The sequence below is a fragment of the Passer domesticus genome, chromosome 17 (assembly GCF_036417665.1).
Source record: "Passer domesticus isolate bPasDom1 chromosome 17, bPasDom1.hap1, whole genome shotgun sequence".
In the NCBI taxonomy this organism is placed as follows: domain Eukaryota; kingdom Metazoa; phylum Chordata; class Aves; order Passeriformes; family Passeridae; genus Passer; species Passer domesticus.
The window spans coordinates 1527732-1541009 of NC_087490.1; the positions used below are offsets into that span (position 1 = coordinate 1527732).

General features: G+C 44.9%; 1 protein-coding gene and 1 long non-coding RNA gene across 6 annotated transcripts in view; one reads left to right on the forward strand and one right to left on the reverse strand.

Moving 5' to 3' along the window:
• Positions 1-13278, reverse strand: part of MTMR3 (myotubularin related protein 3) — a 74335-nt gene that overhangs the window by 60551 nt on the left and 506 nt on the right. Inside the window, exon 2 of one of the 5 annotated variants that reach the window (XM_064392586.1) lies at positions 12965-13008. The exons of the other annotated variants lie outside the window; for them this stretch is intronic. The gene's annotated coding sequence lies outside the window, so the exon portion shown is untranslated. The remainder of the gene's footprint in view (positions 1-12964; positions 13009-13278) is intronic. 5 annotated transcript variants of the gene reach the window in all.
• Positions 9226-11870, forward strand: LOC135282633 (uncharacterized). The gene is made up of 3 exons (XR_010348698.1): positions 9226-9593; positions 9915-10554; positions 11371-11870. It is a non-coding gene; the product is annotated as an uncharacterized LOC135282633 (long non-coding RNA).

Below are 13278 nucleotides of genomic sequence, written 5' to 3' on the forward strand. Positions count from 1 at the left end.
CAATAAAGCATAAATAAGCATAAATTATTATCTGGAGAGACCACCACACCAGCAGCCAGGGGCTGATGAAGGCAGCAGTGAGCCCTGGCACAGACTGACTGTGCTGAAGGGCCACCAGTTGCCATGGAAGTGTCCCGAGTTCCGCTGCCGAGGCTGACCTTGGAGCTGCTTAAACAAGTGGCTCATGTGAAGCTGCTGCTCTGAGATGCTCAGGAAAGCTGTGAACTGCCCAGAGGAGTGACTGCCACACAACAATGTGCTCACAGCAGAGCAGTGCTCCAGCACCACTGAATAGACAATGCAAAGAGCCATTCAAGTGTCAGTCTTCCAGAGCAGCCAGGACAAAGTGCTTTTTGTTTCTGTCTTTGAGATCCTGACAAATCAAAACTAGATTAAGTGTGCTGGCAGAGTGGCCGTACCTCCCAGCCGGATATGTAATCCCGGGCACAGGGCTGCCAGGGCTCTGCAGTACCTCACAGCCAGCACACCCAGCCGTGCTCTGCCCTCCCTGCCGCAGCTCTGGAGGGAATCATACCTTGGAGCTCCATGGGGAGCTCAGAGGAATCCCTCTGCTTACAGCCAAGCTCCAATGTAACTCAGAGATAAGAACTGCAAGTCCTGATTCTATAGGGGAAGAGGAGTCTGTGCCCGAGCACAGTAACCACTGAAGGCTTTATTATCTCTAGCAGAGGCTCTCAAATAGATACATTTGTGTTTTGTACAATTTCCATTTAACCTTGCTAATTTCCTTAGCATTATTTTTTGCAGCTCAGGGACAAACACTGTTACTAAGTAACTCTCCAGGATGAAGTTTCAGTGCATTAGTTCTCACTGCTGAATTAAATACATAAGCATCTTAAATCCACAAATCCAACAGCCCACTACTCCAAAAACCACAAGGAGTAAGCACAATCTGTGCAAAAACACATGAACATTTATCAAGCAACATACCAAATCTTACCATGAATGCTAAACAAAACCCAGCAATTCAACTGCTTCAGTTAACAATTAATAAAAGCTCTGAGGAAAAGGAATGCATCTGCTTCCACTTCCTACATAAATCTCAAGTACATCTTGAGATACAAAACAGTACCTCAGACACAAAACAGTTTCAGGAGCTACATTTTTGAAGAACAATTTGAAATCCTTTACAGCTCTGTGCCAAGTGAAGGCTGCTCTAAGCCAGCACCACCAGCACAGGTACCCTTTTACCACAGCAAAGCACTGCAAAAATACTTGTTAAATGCTTCACTTGCAGCAAGCCTGGTTAAGGGTTGAGAGCATCAGTGTTGCCATGCTGAGCACAGCACTAAGAGTGCTCGATAAACTCTGAGCAGGCAACAGGCTGACACAGCACAGGTGGAGCTGAAGATTTCTACCTCAAATGGGTCTGCAAGGAGCACTGTCACTCTGTCACTGTGACAAGGAGTTAAAGCACTGGGAGGAAGAGAAAGAACAACACTGGAATTGTGATGAACTTAACGCCCCTCCAGCAGCTCAGTAAGAGCACCAGTTCTGTGAAAGATTTACACCAAGCTACCTCAAAGTACTAAAAAAGGATATCATTCAAGCCTAGTGTGTAACACCAAACTAATCTGCTACTTCTCCACTTGAAAATTCACTGAGGTTTCAAAGCAGGACACATCTAACTAGACAAACGAAAAGATTCATTCCTCACTTCAGAGCTGAAGCCTTCGGACCCTTCTGTCCAACCTACCATTTTTAAGATATTCCAGCATATGGCAGAGCATTCACCCAGCCTATTTTGTGTAGGTGAGACATTAGTAAGGACTCTTCCCCATTCCTCCCCAAAAAGCACACCTGTAGAATTGCCATCAGATACGATGTAAAATATATCACTTCAAGATAAGTGATAGACACTCATCTCAAATATTTCAAGATATTTCCAGGATTTCACAAAAACTCACCAGCAGACCAACTCTTAAATCCTGATTTAGCAGTTCCATAAGCAAAACTGAAGAATGAGAAAGGTGCAGCAAGACAGGCACAGCTGCTTGTTCACTCCAGGTCTCATTTACTTTTCTGGTAAAGAAGAACTCACCGGGTAGGTAGGTTTGAGTGACACACACCTTGGTATTTAAATAACTGAGATCTAGAGATGTGGGACAGAGGTGAACAAGCAGGAGTTAACTCTTCAAACAAATGCAGGTTTTAACAGGATAAATTCTTATCCTATACTTGGAGTTTAAAGGTTACAAAAAGCTCAGTGTTGGAGGAACAGATCAGCACCAGGCAACAAGCTTTTTATAACATGGCAAAGATGCTCTGAATTCCGTGTAGAGGCTGAGCTGTCACTCACCCAGCATGATCTATGGATTCCCAGCTCCACAGGAAGGCTCACGCTTTCTCTTTCACATTCTTATAAGCCATAAACTCTGAGTTTGTTGTTTCATTTCTGAGTTCTGGTTAAAATGTTATTAAAAAGAAAAATCAAAGTAACCAAGTAATGATTTTTAGGGGTCATGGCCCTTTGGGAGTCACCTAACAAGCAACAGATTCTTCAGACAAGTTCCAAGCCATCAAATTTGTTTCAACACGTACAAACTCTGCTAAGTCAAGTCTTTCAACAGCTCACCAAAGGGTGACCCAGGGGAGAATACAATGGCACAACCTGACTGACTGCTATTCAGTCAAGGTGCTGGTTGTGTTTTCTTTTGCAGGCATGATGGATGCATGGAGTTCTACCAAAATTATCTTCACACAGCCGCACAAGTCCTCTCTGAACTGACCCCAGGGTATTCCTTCACCTTCCACATTTTAATTATTTACAAATAATTAAGCAGATCTTAAGAACAGCAACCGCACACACGGACCTAAGTTCTTCCTCCTAAGTTTTCCAGAGTCAAACAGGAGTTTTGAAGCTCTAGAAAACAGGTGCTGCAACACCAGTTTAAAGTTTACTGTTAATCAATCCATGGAAGCTTAAAAGTTGACCTTTCACAAGCGGCAAAACATAAGCTGGCTACACCTGCAAGTGCACCACAAACGTGCTCCACAGTCCCATCTCCAGACTCCTGAAAATCCAATATGTCAGCAATGAAACCACCAAGACCCATCAGCCTGCATGAAGAGACTGGAGTGTTCTCTGCACCTGCAGAAGTGGTTATCACCTTCCAAACCCAGCCAGGAAATTCAGATCAGCTCCAGGAATTCTTTAATTGTCTTGGCAAGAGGCAGCATAAAAATTGTGGAATTGAAGCACATAAATCAGGTTTTGGCATTAGGCCTTTCTTTAAGCTGTAAGTTAAACTAAATTCTCCCCAGCCCCCCTGCTCACTTCTTGCACAAAAACATTCAGTCTTTTCTTGTGCTTTTCAGGATCTGAGTCAGTTCAAACCAATTCCTTTGGACAAGGCATGTTTTAACTGACCACTCCTTGCCTTCATGAAGTCACTTTATCTCAATGTACATTACTAGATCTATAGCATATTTATAGAAAAATAATTTCTTAACTACTATACAGGTTGGTCTGCTGGGATTGACACATGGCAGTAAGGGTTGACAATGAGACTAAAAGCTGGATTTTCTTGGAAGAACAAGAAAAAAACCCTAACAGTAGTTAGAAATACTCAGAAATTGAAAGGAGACAAAGTAGATTAAGCCATATTGCAGTCCTGGAGATCTTGAAATATGCTAAAATACATGAGGCTTAGCCCTCCTAGGTCTCTGCTTTGAATACCAAATAATTTGGGTCTATGAGAGGGAAGCATGCTAGAAGCAGGAAAGGATCTGCATCGCGAGGGCTGCTCAGGTAATCCAGCCTCTGTGAGGAGGGGTCCAGCTTCGGGCACTGGTACAGTTTAGAGAGCTGGACAAGAACTTGAAATACTAATGTTTAGAAAAATATGCTGCAGGACACAGCAGCTTGTAACTTACTCTTTAGGGAGCTGCCAAGTGCTTCCTCCCCGACCCAAGCAAATCAAGGTGCCTTATGCAAGAGGAAAAGTCTTCATACCTGAGTGCTGAATGGGACCACGGCAGGCTGGGCCATGATGCAACAGCACCATTAGTTTTAATGGGGCTGCTCTCTGGGTGTGACCCTGCAAGGAAGGGAGCACAACTGGGACCGTACACAAACAGCTTAGCAAAAATCCACGCTCCACAGAGAAAGCAAGAATAGCTCTTATTGTCTTTGCTATACCAGTCTTACACTTGTCAAATGAAGCAAAACTCTTTGTCCACAATCCCCCAGGCTGACTCCACCAGACCCACCCAGCTCAGGCATCAGCAGTGGCAGTGATGAATCCAACCACCCTACACAGGTAAGCAGAGCACCAAGCAGGTTTCCAGACTGCTTCCTACTCCCTGCTGATTACAACAGCAGGTTTGGCACTGCTGACTCTCAGTGAATTACCCTAGAACTCTCACCCTCAGACCCTTGTGCTGCTCAGTTATCGCCAGCCCTTCAAGAGTTCACAGGAAGAAGTGCCTGTACAATGAGAACACTGCAGAGGAGTTGGAATGCCCCAGCAATGGAAAGCGAGACAGCTCTCCAGCCTGCCAGCCAACACTGGAGAAGGAAAGGATAATTTGCCTGGAGTAATGAGCTAAGTATAGAGTCACCACGATTCCAGTGGCCCAATTATCTCTGCAATTCTTCTGATGCGAGTGGAACACCTTGGGAGGCAGGTGGCTCCAGCTGCAGGCAGAACCAGGGAGTGAGGCCACTGCCTGATCTTGTGCTTCACAGACCAAATTCTGCAAAAGCAGCACCAAGAGTCAAGACCACCATTGTCAATACTAACTCACTGCAATCTTTCTGCCATCCTCCATTCATTACCATATTTCAGCACTTTAGGGAATCCTATGCTATTTTAGAAAACCCCTTGCCCAGTCCTCTCCCCAGGTCAGTGTTTAGCAGTCACCCTCATCAAGTGTCAGCATTCAGCCTGTCATTTAAAAGCCAAAATTCCAGTTTGACAAGTGCAAGGCATTTTGGTTCCAGCTTCTAAAGCCTGCAGAACTGAAGGGGGGGAGAGCAACACGACAGTGACCAGGCATTGGCAGCTATACAGGGAGCTACTGCTTTTTGAAATTCACTGTTAATGAATATTTATTATTCGGTTACTTTAACAAGGGTTTATGTCTGTTACTTACACAGCTCTGTATCCACTGATGCCCCGTGTGGTCAAGACTCTAAAAGAAGGACCTACAATTAGCTGTACCACCAGTTTTCCTGCAAGGAGGTTTTGCCCCAAATTCCCTTGTAATGATTTGAACATTGTAGGATACTGAACACTTAGGTACAGTGTCAGTACACTGAAGCTGGAATCCTTTTTAGAATGAATTTGGAAATTTAGAGCAGGTATCTATCTCCTTCCTTACTGACAAGTCTAATTGACCAGATGGCTCTGCCAGAACACAACCCAGCCCAAAATCCTAAACACTTGGCCATGGATCTCCAAAACTGAAAATTTCCATGGGGCTTCTCTGTACAGTCCCAATTTACTCATCTGTTACGTCCAGGGATGCTCTGCAGCAGTGAAGTACACTAACCAAACACCTCCAAATCATGTGATACTCATGCTTGAGTCTGAAGGGATTAAGAGATTCCAGCCCAAAGTAAAAGAAAACAAGCAAGCTATTGTATTCTGCATTAGAACACAACTGTGCCTTGACCATAATCCATCAGCCAAACCTACAAGGAAAGCTGAGCAGACCTCAAAATATTTACCTTGTTCCATCTTCCTCCTTTTTCCTCAGAGAGTTCAGATTTTCCCAAGTGCAAAAAGGTGCATTCTTTTGGAAGTTACTCAAAGAAAGGTTCACTGAACATAGACAAAGATGATAATTTAATTATAATGGGTATCCAACCAGAATATAATGCCCTGTTCACAGCAAATTCCTGCTACCAGCAGTGAGAGAAAATTAAGAATCTGAATGCTCAAATGTACTCATGACTAGTATGTTCACCAATCAGCACACAATTAAGCATTCCTGTTCTCTAATTGTAAAGATGAACACTTGTTTGATAAGGATTAGTCATTAATTTGATGGAAAGCTTATCCACTCTTTAAAAACCATGCACAGTGTTTAGATGGAAAGAAAAGTTCTGCAGGCAATGGCAGTAAATTTGCAAGTTTACATTAAGTACACTTCACTTGCTTTCAAGCTTCCATTTATTAAAGGAAAATAATCAAAATAATCTAGAAATGCAATCTGCTTAGACATTTTAGTCAGGTTTCTTGGATCAAAAGTTCAACCATGCCTACACTACACTAAGTATTTGTTCTCAGAAGCTAATAAAAAGGAAACAAAGAAAATTCAAATATAACAATTTTTTAAAAAAATCAAAGCTATCAGGTCAAAACACTTAAAAGAAACGTGTTTCTGCTTTGTCAGACCAGAGCAACCTGGCTGCAGAGAGTTCAGAGAAATGTCCTCACATTCAATTTTAAGCCAAGCCACTCTGTGATATGGCAGGTGAGTTTTCTTCTCACTGCCTCCAATTTTGGCTCACCTGTTCTTTGTCAGGAGACAGACAAGTATTTGAAAAGCCTGAACTTAGAGACCCAGAGAACAGCAGAATTCAGCTTTGACAGCAGTAATTTTAGTTGGAGAAGACACCAAAGGCTGGATGCAGGTAAAACTCCAGACAGATTCCAGCTGCAGCACATCCAGCACTAGGTCTGGAAAGGTCTCCAAGCAAAGGTCTCCAGCCCTACCAGGATGCATCAGCCAGCACAACGTCCCAGCAGCTCATCTCCCTCTGGTTCAAGTTTCCATGATAGCAATGGAACAAGCAAAGCTTTCCCAGGTACACATTTAGGTCAGTTATGGCTCTGAGGGATGAGATCAGACAGCCACAGCCACTGGCTTCCTCCTGTCCTCCCCAAGGAGAACAGGGACAGCCAGGCTGCTGGGTCCCTCCTAAATACTGTACAGCATATTCCAGGGAAATGCTTCCCACCAATTCCAGTCCTAGAAATACCAAGGAAACTTTCCACCAATTCCAGACCTAATGGCAGCCACTTCATGAGCTCCTTTGGACTGAAACTCATTTTGAATGGACAGAGTGATATCATGAGAGTGACAGGACAGAGCTCAGTGGTGGGTCAGCTGCTGGACTGGACCCTTCTGACATCTCCTGTACAAAACTGAGGCCTCACTTCAAAAGTACCTGAAGTTACTTTACTCAGACAGCATCTTGTGTAGGATGTGGAAGGTATTAAGACTCCACAGCCATAGTTCCACCAGTATAGGTCAAATAAATTGTTCTTAATCTCTATGTCCTCACTCTTTTTGTTACAACTTCTTTAATCCACTCCTCAGTTTCACTCAACTCTTTAATACTTTCAACCACTATTCCTAGCAACTGAAAAACCAAAAATCAGTATTCTGGTAGTCTACCCCTGACCTAGACAGTGCTAAATTCTACATGACAGGGAAGATACTCAAGGGAAGATCTGATTTTCCATCTGTTTTTGAAATTCTGCCACCAGCTGTGCAGAAACCCCCAAAAATAAGAATCCTACTTGCCCAGAACAGTCAAACCTCAGAGGAACTGAGGAGTCAGACTCACAGGGCCTGGGAGTCTTGTGATGCACATGAGCCCTGTTGAAAGGCTGCTCTCAGGGTGAGCAGGGGAGATGCCCTGCAGGAGTCCTGCCTGTGCTCCGCTCTCCAAGGACGCTCAGGAAACCAACCAAGTGCATCTTGTCTTCACAGACTCCATGTCAACCTACACAGACAGGATTTCTGCCCTCTCCTCCCTCAGGTGCCCAGCAGCAGCTCCCCTCAGGCACTTCCACAAGCAGAAAAAGCAGCATTGAAGAAAACAAGTCTCATTTTGTCAGGAATCTGCCCTTTCCTGGCTGATATAGAAGTCAAAACCCTCCTTTAAAGGTACAGGGGAAAATAAACTGGTTTTATTTCTCTGTCCTTTCAGGTAACACCACAAAATTAATGCTTTGATTACAGCCCTCGTTTGCAGTCCCAAACTTGGAGAAGCAAATGAGGCCCACAAAAGGGCAACACAAAACTGTTCTACCAGTGTTTCTATAAATAAAGTCTATACCAGTGCACAAATCTCTGGTATTTGAAAGAAAAACTACAAAGACTTAATTATGGCAATGCAGCAGCCTTCCTCCACAAATTCAACCTGAAGTGTATTACTTCCCCCCATACTGATTACATGTTCCAGAAACTAAACCTCAGAGTACCAGAACAATCCAAAATACTTAGAGACTATTAGACTTGTATATACAAAAGACTTCATCATACAGACAGGCACCCTAGAGATTTATTTCATGCTACTTTGTTTCCAGAAATCTCAGTTAAAGAAAGATTTATACCATTTTCAGTGGTTTTCCCTGATTAAAATATTTTTTAAAATAGGGTACAAGAGCCTCTGGTAGAAGTCTCAGCCATGGGCCTGGTGTGCTCACAGCAAGAGAGAAACACATACAGGAAGTAAAGTTACTAGGACAATGATGTCCATTTGAAAAGTAGGCAGCAGAAATTACAGTGGAAAAAGTCTTTTTCAATTCTTATCTCAGTAAGGGCTAAACCAAGCAGGACCTGAGAGGTTAAATCTGGTACATCTGCTAGAGATAGGCCCAGTAAAGAATAACTTCAGTTCTGAAATTAACCTAAGACAAGGTCACTCTGCAGATGATGCAGGAGTTTTTGGAATAAAATTGAAAGGAGGGGAGCACAGAACACAAGCTTGAGAGCAACACACACAGGATGGAAGAAGACTGTTAAATGTCAAAGGAAAAGAATAGAAGTTTTTCCCACATGGACATTCACTGCCTTCTAGACCATGTTCTGGAAGCTCTGAGCCTCATGGCAGCCTTCCCAGTCCCAGAAGTCCAAAGATTTGAACATTCCCTCTTATGGCTCTCCCTCTGAAGAACACCTCAGTCAGGGTGTTCTTCCTGCCCTTCAGAAAGTCCAGGGACTAACACCAAGTTTCTGGTTTCATTCCAGCTTCAAGCTGATTCCACAGGTGACATTGCTCATCTAGCACTAGTTCTTAGGCTTAGCACTAGTTCTAAGGCTTCACCAGACACAGAATCAACTCTGAAGCTGACCCCCTGCATGCTGCAGAATCAGGTGGTGAACAACCAATGCCACAGAAGTCAGGGACAGCATCAGCTCCTCACATGAAGCTCTCTACAGCAAGCCCAGCCCCATTTCCATTGTGGTTTGTCAGCCCATAGCAACGGACGCTGCAAACAACAGCCAGATGTGCTGAGCAAGGCAAAGGACAACTTGCTTTGCTCGTCACCTCCCAGGGCTCCTCCAAGCCTCACTTTCTTTGATGTTCTGCACTCCTTCAACAAACACCCAACTGCAAAGTTGCATTTTGAAGTATTTAAAATTCAGTATTTTGGTTCAATTTCGCTTTAGAAAGGGGGTTGATACTGCTTAGGATCTATCTGGAACATGCAATCTATCTATCTGTCTGAGGACACATTTCATTACCGGCATGAGTGGTTATGTACAACTGCCTGCCCCCAAACCAGCCCACCAATGCTGCTTTACAGCTCTTCACTGCATTCCTAATCAAGAGGAAAAATAATGGATTTACTGCTCCAAAATCAACTTCCTCTGGAGTCTTGTTCAAGGTAATAATTTTTCAGAAATGGCAATAATTCAATACAGCAGCTTGGACAAGTTCAGTTACAGTATCACTAAACAAGGAACAACCAGCTCAAGTCTGCTGACATGCAGCCCCCCAAGGAAGGCCAAGAACACCCTATTTAGGAAGTCTCTTGTAGAGCCTGGATTTTTCCCTCCTTCCTTATCAGAGTTTGGAAGTGTTCCACCACCACCATGATAGCTATTGCAATGCCATTAGCTGCCTCACTCATGCATGTACACACACAAATTCCAAAAAAACGTCCAGATAGATCTTACCACAGTTATCTTGTTGCAACTATTTTCAGCATTAATGCCCATGAGGAGGAGCAGTGCCTCTGAAGTATCCAGCTGTCCCCAGGAAGCCCTACAGAGCACATGTCCAGTTACCAACTTAACCTGCAGCCACACGCACGCGTCAAAACAACTGCTGCTTTCCAGACTTCACCTGAAGATTCCAAGTCTGAGGAATTTCAGAAGACAAACCAAAGCCAGGCATCAGCAACTGTGCTTTAAGTGAAGCCTTTACAAACAGTGCTTCATGCTGGACACCCATGACTCCAGAAACAGCTTTTCCATTTCAACCAACATTCCAGAAAGCTGCCTGTCTGCCCTCCCTCCCTTCCTCCCCAGCTCACTTTGCATGGCTCTGCAGGCCCAAGCCTCACCTCCAGGTACACACTGGTACTTCCTGAAGGAGAACAGGGCACCCGTGGCTCAGAGCAGCACAACCTGACACCTCATAACAGACTGAACATCAGCGATACCACTGCTTGCAACAAGATCATGCTGCATTTCTTCCCTGCTGCTACAGGCTGGCTCCTTCCTGTAGCTGAGGAGCAGGAGTGGACTCGAGGCCTTCCTTGAGGGATGACACATTGCCCCTGGGAAACTTACAGCCACCTGGGGGTCACTTCCATGACACCACTACCAGCAACTACTAAGCAGGTGAGGGGAAGAACAGGTCGGAGCAACTGACGCTCCAGTTTACCCTTCTGTGGTATCAAGTCCATTCCATCAGTGCTTCTCAACTGCTCAAAGCAAAGGGACAAAGTTGGGGCTGTTTTGCTAAAGCTGCCCTCCAAATAAGGCCAGCTGAGACCAAAGGCGGCTGTGGTTTGTGACCTCTGCCCATCCCACAAGCAGCTGACACGTTTGCAATGCACACAGCAATCCTGCACCCGTGCGGGGCTAAGGCATGCAAGGTAGAGGCTGGAAAGCAGCAGGAGCTGAGGGCTCCAGCTCTTTGCTGGGCATAGTCAAGAGCAGCAGTAAAATGTCAGAATTTCCAATTCCTGAATTGCCACTGACTTCACTTTGAGGTCTTCCCTTTGTCACTAACTTCACTTTGAGGTTTTTCATACAAACCACTCAGTCACCCTGAAATTTTGAAGCGCCATGAAGAAAGAAGTACTTGCCTTTTAACAATCCCGTTTTTCACAAGAATTACAGCACAAACTGAGCCCTAAGCAAATCCCTAAAGTTTTCCTGACAGCACTGGGAAGTTACGGCACCAATATCTAGAAGAGGGCTGAAGTTACAAGACATGAAGCTCATTTCTCAGAGTTTAAAACCCACCTTGGCAGATCTTTACACCACCAGCTACTCAAGCTGCAGACAAACGCAGAAGAGTTGCACAATAATTCTGGGGCAATTCAGTATCTAACAGGTTATTTGGAGAGAAACATGACATTACTTTGATTCAGCCAGTGAAAGCTACTATGAAACATATGCATGTTTAAGTATCTGGATGTTTCACTGCAGTTCACAGGACCTGATAAGCACTAATTTGGCTGTCTGGAGTCACGAGCTCTGAAGACACCATCCACACCAACTGGAAGAGCCCTATCCTCTTGTATCCAGTTACAATTCCCAGAAGGAAGCCACCAGAGCAGGAACAGCCTTCACAGCCCTTTGAGCTGTGCAGGTGAAATGATCTCAAACTCCATGCTGGATGCCAAGCCAGTTCCTCCACAGAGACAATTCCTCCTCCCTGTCCCAACAGACCTGCCAGGCTCCTGCCTGTTACTCCAGCAGCCCAAAGATCCCCTTCTCCTAAGTTACTCCTTTTTTCCAGGTTACTTGCCAGCAAAGTACTGCACAGCCACGTTCCTCCTACTCCTGCAAGCTGACAACATACTTCTCTCCATCATCCTGGCTTGCATGTAGGTGGAATGAGATCTGAGATAAAATATTGTATCCTCTATTTCAGAAGCCTGGGCAGGCTCCATTTCTGTCTCCTCCAGCTGCAGATGGCCATTTTTATGGAAAATAAATAAATAAAATGAAATGAGAGCTTATCAAGCTGACCTATTCCACTTTTGTGGTATCATTTGTGGGTTGCATGGCTTGTTCATTGAGCAGGTTAACAATGATATTTTAATAATTACTAGTGCAGACAGCTCATGCAATAGATAGGAACAGTACCCCAGACAGGCACCTACAGCACTGCCAGTGAGAGGACTCAGCTTGGCTCTCCATTTGGCATTCCTATAACCTGAAGTGGGACAGGAGCACCTTTCAGTGCAGAGATGTATCACTGCTGGTGCACCTTTGCCCTTCTCCAAGCTCCAGAGCAGGCACAGAAGCACTTGTCACTGAAGCACTTCAGAACCTCACGCCCCGCCTTCACTTATCTGCACAAAGTTTCAACACTTGCAGCCCAGTATTTCCTGTGCTAGGAAAGAAAGCACCACTTCTATCTCCCAAGCCCACTGTAATCAGTAACAGCTGAAGCAAAGCAGGTATCAGATGTCAACCTCCTCCCCTCCAGTTTACAAGCACTCCTTCATAAAACCTCCTTCATCTGCACCAAAAGAGTTCATTTCCAAATACCACATGCTTTAGTAGCAGACAAAAGGCATCTCAGTTCTTTATCTGAAGCTCAGAGCATGACAGGTACTACAACAAACCTGTCACAGCTCCTTCCGTCATGCTGCCACCCCTTCCCAGCAGACTCACCTTCATAATATAAATAATATAAATATGCTTTTATATTCACCAGAAAGCCAAGCTGTGCTTCCACTCAGCACTACCTGACATGATTCACTAGCCAAGTTCTTTTCTTCTAAAAGAAAGCCTTATTGCACATGGCTACATCACACAAGAAAACAAACACGTGAACCACACAGTGAAGTGCCTACAAGACCTGAAGTCTGCAAGAGTTACAAGCTCACACCCAACCTTCCCACAGTGAGGGAAGTGTGCACAGAAAGGAAAGAAATCAGTTTCCTGTATAAAGCTGTGAAGAAACACCAGGTCTCATCTGCTGATCAAGAAAACAGTCTCTAAAAGAGCAGGAGCAGGATCAACTTCAATGCACAAACTTAAACTCCACGTCGGGGGGCAAAGCACTTACCAGGGAAGGGCAACATCTGCTCATATCCCAGCGAAAGAACAGGACTGTTAAAAGGAACACGGGGAAGAGGCGTAATTAAAGCCCCAAAACCATATAAATAAAAAGTCTTTAAAAGTCCCACTTAGAAAAGGAACAGGAATTTCGGCCGCACGCACAAGGGCAGCTGAACACTGCTGACACCACGGCCCCAGCGGCCGGAGCAGCCGAGCAGGGGCTGCCAGCAGCATGGGACGATCCCCGGCCGGGCTCGGCGGGGACCGGCCACCCCCACGGGCCGGGCAGGGGGCGGCAGCGTCGGGCGAGGCCCACAGGCC